This window comes from Cupressus sempervirens, chromosome 5, assembly GCF_028749045.1.
Source record: "Cupressus sempervirens isolate cs-2001-9-10 chromosome 5, ASM2874904v1, whole genome shotgun sequence".
Classification (NCBI taxonomy): Eukaryota; Viridiplantae; Streptophyta; class Pinopsida; order Cupressales; family Cupressaceae; genus Cupressus; species Cupressus sempervirens.
Window position 1 is genome coordinate 739,233,244 of NC_143122.1, and position 5,809 is coordinate 739,239,052.

General features: G+C 32.5%; 1 pseudogene; it reads left to right on the plus strand.

The window, feature by feature from the left end:
* The first annotated feature begins 3,781 nt into the window (after positions 1 to 3,781).
* LOC149558049 (pentatricopeptide repeat-containing protein At2g13600-like) lies at positions 3,782 to 5,603 on the plus strand (annotated as a pseudogene).
* Positions 5,604 to 5,809: the final 206 nt, after the last annotated feature.

Sequence of the window (5,809 nt, forward strand, 5' to 3'; positions counted from 1 at the left end):
GATGTATTTTCAATTAATTAAGTTTAATTAAAAGGATTAATTAATGATTTAATTTAATAGAAAATTATTATGATATTTTAATATTTAATTATATTTAATTAATTGAGAAATTAATTAAATAAAAGGAATTAATTTTGGAGATAAAAGTTTAAGGATAATTTAGAACATTATAATATTTATTTAATTTAATAATAATATATTTAGAGTTCATAAAAGCTAAATATTATTGTTATTTAAGTTAATTAAATATTTTATCAATTAAAGTTTCTAAAATAAAGTAAAAAGTGAAAATATATTAATTATTAAAAAGTTGTAAGATTGCATGATGCAAGCATGTGTTGGAAATAAAGAAATTAATTAAAAAGATAAAATAAGAGGAAATTATAATGTTATTTTAATTTCATAAAGTGCACATGGGTTTAAAAGTAATAAAGATTAAAAATGGAAGTCAAGTGGAAAAAAAAATTAAATAAAGTTATTTAATGATTCATTTAATATGCATTAAAAAGATAAAGCAAAGATTAATAAGAGTTAATTTTGAGTTAACTCAGTTGAGCAAAGAGTCTTCTCGGGAGAACGCACAATTAGTGCCCCGATTTGAGGAGAAAACTGTTTATCACAACTTGGGGGTTCATTTTAAAAAGACGGCAGATATTGGACACGAAGGGGGGGACCGTGAATTTTGGAGACAGGAATTTTGGAGAGAGTTTTTGGAGGCAAATTTCAGAAGGAGAATTCTAGGAAAGATTTTCAGAAGAAAGTTATTGAGGAGGAGCGAGTTCTCTTACAGATTTTGGGGATTGCGTATCAGCATCAGGTTCAGGTAGGGTCTGGTATTTTGACCCCTAAATGATTTAATAAATTTAATATGTTCTGTCTACTTCATGATTGTAAGAATCTTGTCTTCTTGAGTGTATCATTTTTTCGTTCTGGATCTTTTGCTATTCGTTTTCATTTGTAAATCTAGATTGAAAAATTGTTTAGGAACATCCTTCAACAAAATAAAATTGGGATTTAGGATTGTATTAAAATAGAGAAAAGAGAGAATTGAATTGGGGAGAGTTTTGAGATTAAAAAGAAAATTCGTAGGGTTGGAATTATTTTCTCTATTAGATTGCAATTGTTAATGTTTAAAATAAATAAATAAATAAATAAATAATAATTATAATTATATATATATAATTATATAATTTTATTTAATTTATTTAATATTAATCTTTAAGTAAAAATTTTTATATATAAAAACAAAATCGTTTAAGAAAATATATATATATTTTAAAGTCTAAATTAAAAAATTTATAAATTTTTTTTTTTAATTAATTGTTTGGGGAGGCGGGGCCATCACCTCACCCACCGCCCCTTCCTATGATACCACGTCGCAGCAAGTACTACCGCAACAGCAGTACTGCTGTGGCAACAGGTACTGCTGACACATCAGTACCTTGCTGCGATAGACCAAAGTCTACCGGCCGGCGGGCCTAAAACATTTTTTTTTATATAATACATTTTTTTTTTAAAAAAGACATTTAGGGGTTAGTTTTTTTTGTAATATAATTTTTTTTTTAATTTTAATTTATTAAAAATAGATTATAACTAATACAATTTATTAAAAATAGTATTATTAATAAATTGTATTTAATTTTTAGAAATAAATTAGTAATCCTATTAAAGTTAGTTTATAATGAATTAAAAATTATTAATTAATATTGTTAATAAATTTTATTAATATATATTAATAATTAATTAAATATTATTGATATCGTTTAAAATTTAATTATTAACTTAATTAGAATTAGTTGAATTAAAGTTATTATTAATAGATATTAGTTGATTAAATTGTAGATTTAGATTATTGATTTAATGGAGGTTATTATAGAAATGGGTTAATTGTAAGGGGTAGTTACAAAAACTTAGTTACTTGAAATAGACGTTAAACTGGAACTTAAATCTTACCTTAACTCAACAGTATATTATCGTTCAGATCCAACTGTGTGATGACTTTGTTTTTTCTATGAGATTATTTTGTTGTCTATGTTTTGAGGTTTTGGGGTTTGTTCTAGTATTGACCAGTTTCGGTTGTTACCAGAAGCTCGGGGTTGTGAATGTGATGTCATGATCATTTGGTCTCGATCTTTCTTAACCCGACCATGGTAATGTGATGGAGTGCTCTATGACATGATTGTATTTACTAGTTGTTATTGCTTTCAGTCTTCTTGTGTGAAGCTGAGGTGTATGTTTATGAGATACCTGACTTAACCATTTTCGAGTCTCGGTCAGTTATATTTGATAACCATTTTTGAGTCATCGATCAGTTATACTTGGATTGCTTTTCGATCGCTTGAGAGGATTGAAGTGTTTGTTATGTCTTGATGATGTCATGTGTTGACTTGACCATTTTGGAGTCTTTGATCAGTATTGTGATTTATCATTGATGCCTTCAGTTGCTTATAGAGAACTCTTGTGATCATATGATTATTATTTGATGCTTACCTGTTGCTCATGAAGAACTGATGTAAATTTTGTGGCTTATCTTTTATGATGTTTTTCAGTCACTTGTATAGGACTGAGGTGATTTTATTATGATTCTTTAATTCGTGATTTCATGAGCCTAGGGTAGGTTATCTATGTGTAGTGTCAGGAAGTGGCTTGCAATGGGGATCGGGGCCCTAAGAGGCTACCTGGAGTAACCCATTGTAAGTTGTTTTAACAAGTGAAAACATCTCACCTAAATACTGACTTAAATGAACCTAATAAGATAATTGTATGTTCTCTCTCATACCTTGAGTGCTAGTACAGGCTAGGATAGGGTAGAGAGAACGCTTGGTTATGACCTTGCATTCCGTAGTATGCCTCGTTAGTACAAGAGGATACTAGTGGCTGCAGGAATCACTAGGGACCCAGGATTCCTAAGGGATTGCTCAGGTAACTTGTACGTGACTTTTGTGATGACACTTTCCCGCTTGCATAGCAAGTTTCCTACGTGTCTTTGTGGTATCTCTGGGTCTAGATGTCTATCTATGTTGGAACCTTTGAGTTAGTATACTTTTAGGATTTCTCAGACTTAGAGAGTACTTGTGTTTTGTGTTTGATACCTTGTTTGGGACTTGAGACTATCTCCTCAGTGCGGTGGGAGTGGACCATTTAGGTTCCACGCGGTCGAGTGGTAGTGCTTTTTACTCTTACCATTGAGATCCGTTCCATGGTCACTGTGACAGGAGTTTTCTTAGTTGGCATTTACCTTCATTCTGTTCATGGATGTTTTATCATTATGGATGTATTGATGTATCATGTATGGTGGATGATTTCATTTATTTTAGTGTACTTTGTATCATGGATTTGAGGATGATGTATCTTTATCTTTACATATGTATATTCTTTTAAGCCTTTCATACCTGTGACATGTACAGTGGATGATTGAGCATTCCGAATTAATTTGCCAAGAGGCATTCGGAACAAATGTATATTATGGACATTGGATTTTCTGATTATTCTTTCATATGTATGTGGTAGTTGTTAGACTTAGAATTAATTAAATTTAAAAGTTACTCAACGTCTTGGGATCCTTAAGGAATGTAACCTATTATGTATGATTGTTGATGATTACATGTTATTGCTTACACTACTATGTGTTTGATGTGTATGTTATTCATTCTTACTTTTTAAAAAAAAAATGTTTAGAAAACTTAGTAAAACTTTAGGTTAATTCTTTTGGATCTCTTGGCGGGGCGTTACAGCATGCAGAGTTTTAGCTTGAGAAATGCATTCTCCTAATGGGATTTCAATGGCTTTGGATTTTTGTGTCACCCAATTCCAATCCAAGATTAGAGTTTCTAATGAAATCAGAAGATTGTGTAAGCAAAAATGATTGAAAGAGGCATTTCATATTTTGCAGAGTGAGAACTACCATAATGTGGGCATATCTGCATATGTTTCTCTCTTGTAGGGTTGTGTAAATGTTAGAACCCTGCCACAAGGGAAATTGGTTCATGCCTGTATTATTTAGTTTGGGATTCAATGCGAGGGAACATTCTTTTGGAAAAATTTGTTCACCTTGTATGCGAAGTGGGGGAGTTTGGCTGATGGTCACAAAGTTTTGAACCAAATTCTCAATCCTTGTGTCATTTCATGGACTGCCATGATCACAACTTATACTAGGTATGAACATGTTGATGATGCCTTGGCTCTTTTAAGGAAAATGAGAAGGACATGTACAAAACCTGATCACTTCACCTTTTCTAGAATTCTTCCAATATGTACAAGTTATAATTTTTTGAAGGAGGTTTATGGAGAGATTGTTAATAGAAGGTTTCAGTGGGATTTGTTTGTTGGAAATGCCCTGGTAGACATGTATGCAAAATGTGGGAATTTAGAGAATGCACGATATCTACTTGACACAATGTCCCATCAAAATGTTGTCATGGAATACCATGATTGCAGGTTATGTGCAAAATGGACGCTTTGAGAAAGCTCTGAGAATCTTTGAGGAAATACTTGAGCGAGATGATGTTTCATGGATGACGATGATTGCGGCATATGGGCAGAATGGAAATGTTGAACGGGCTTTGGAGTTTTTTAATCAAATGCCTAATAGAAGTTTTGTTTCATGGAATGTCATGATTACAGTGTATGTACAAAATGGATTTTTGGATGAGGCTATGAAGTTGTTTGGAGTAATTCTAGGTTAAATTGTTGCAGCTTGGAATACTATGATTAAAGGGTATGCACATAATGGGTAGTGGGAAGATGCCCTAAAGTTGTTTGAACAAATGCAACTAGAGAATGTGAAACCAAATGTAATGACATTTTCTAGTGTTCTCCCAGCTTGTGCCAGCTTGATAGCTCTGGAGTTCGGTAAGGAAATACATGAACAGATAACCAAAAGAAGGTTTCAGTCTAATATTTTTGTAGCAAGTGCCCTTGTACACATGTATGCAAAATGTGGAAGTACAGAAAATGCATGCAATTTGTTTGAAAAAATGTGCAAAAAGGATGTGGTCTCCTGGACCGCAATGATTGAAGCATATGCAATGCATAGCTCTACAAGAGAGGCCCTTGAGCTTTTCAAAAAAATGCAATCTTTTGGCATAAAACCAAATCAGATTACATTAGTTGAGTCTTGTGTGCATGCTACCATGTTGGTTTAATAGATGAAGTTTGGCATTATTTTAATGGTATGCATCAATGCTACTATATTGTACCTACAATGGAGCACTATGATTGCATGGTTGATCTTCTTGGTCATGCTTGGCAACTTGAAAAGGCAGAAGATTTTATCAAGAGAATGCCAATAGAACCTGATGTTACCATATGGAACTATTTTCTTGGTGCCCGTAAAGCTCATAACAATGTAAAGCTTGGAGAGTGTATGGTAGAACACCTTTTCAAGTTGGACCCTAAAAATTCCTTGCCATTTCTACAGTTGGAAAATATTTATGCTACAGCAGGGAGGTGGGATGGCATTCAGATGGTGCAAAAAATGATGAATGAGAGATAGATAAAAAAGATGCCTAGATGCAGTTGGATTGAGGTTGACAAGAAGATTCATTGCTTTTTTCTTAGGGCACACTTCACAATCACAAATAGAAAACATATGGGGAATGTAGGACAAACTGACTAGGGAAAAAAATATATGCTTACTCCAAGACTTGAATCCCTTATAAATTACAAATTAAAAATGGTAGTTGCATGGGTATTTCACTTATAATAGATTGGGGACCTAATCAACTCATTCAAACGATTAGGTGGCTCCAGTTTCTTTTCTGTGTTGGGTTTAAAAATCTTGTGCACTATTTGGTCGATAGCTGTTGTT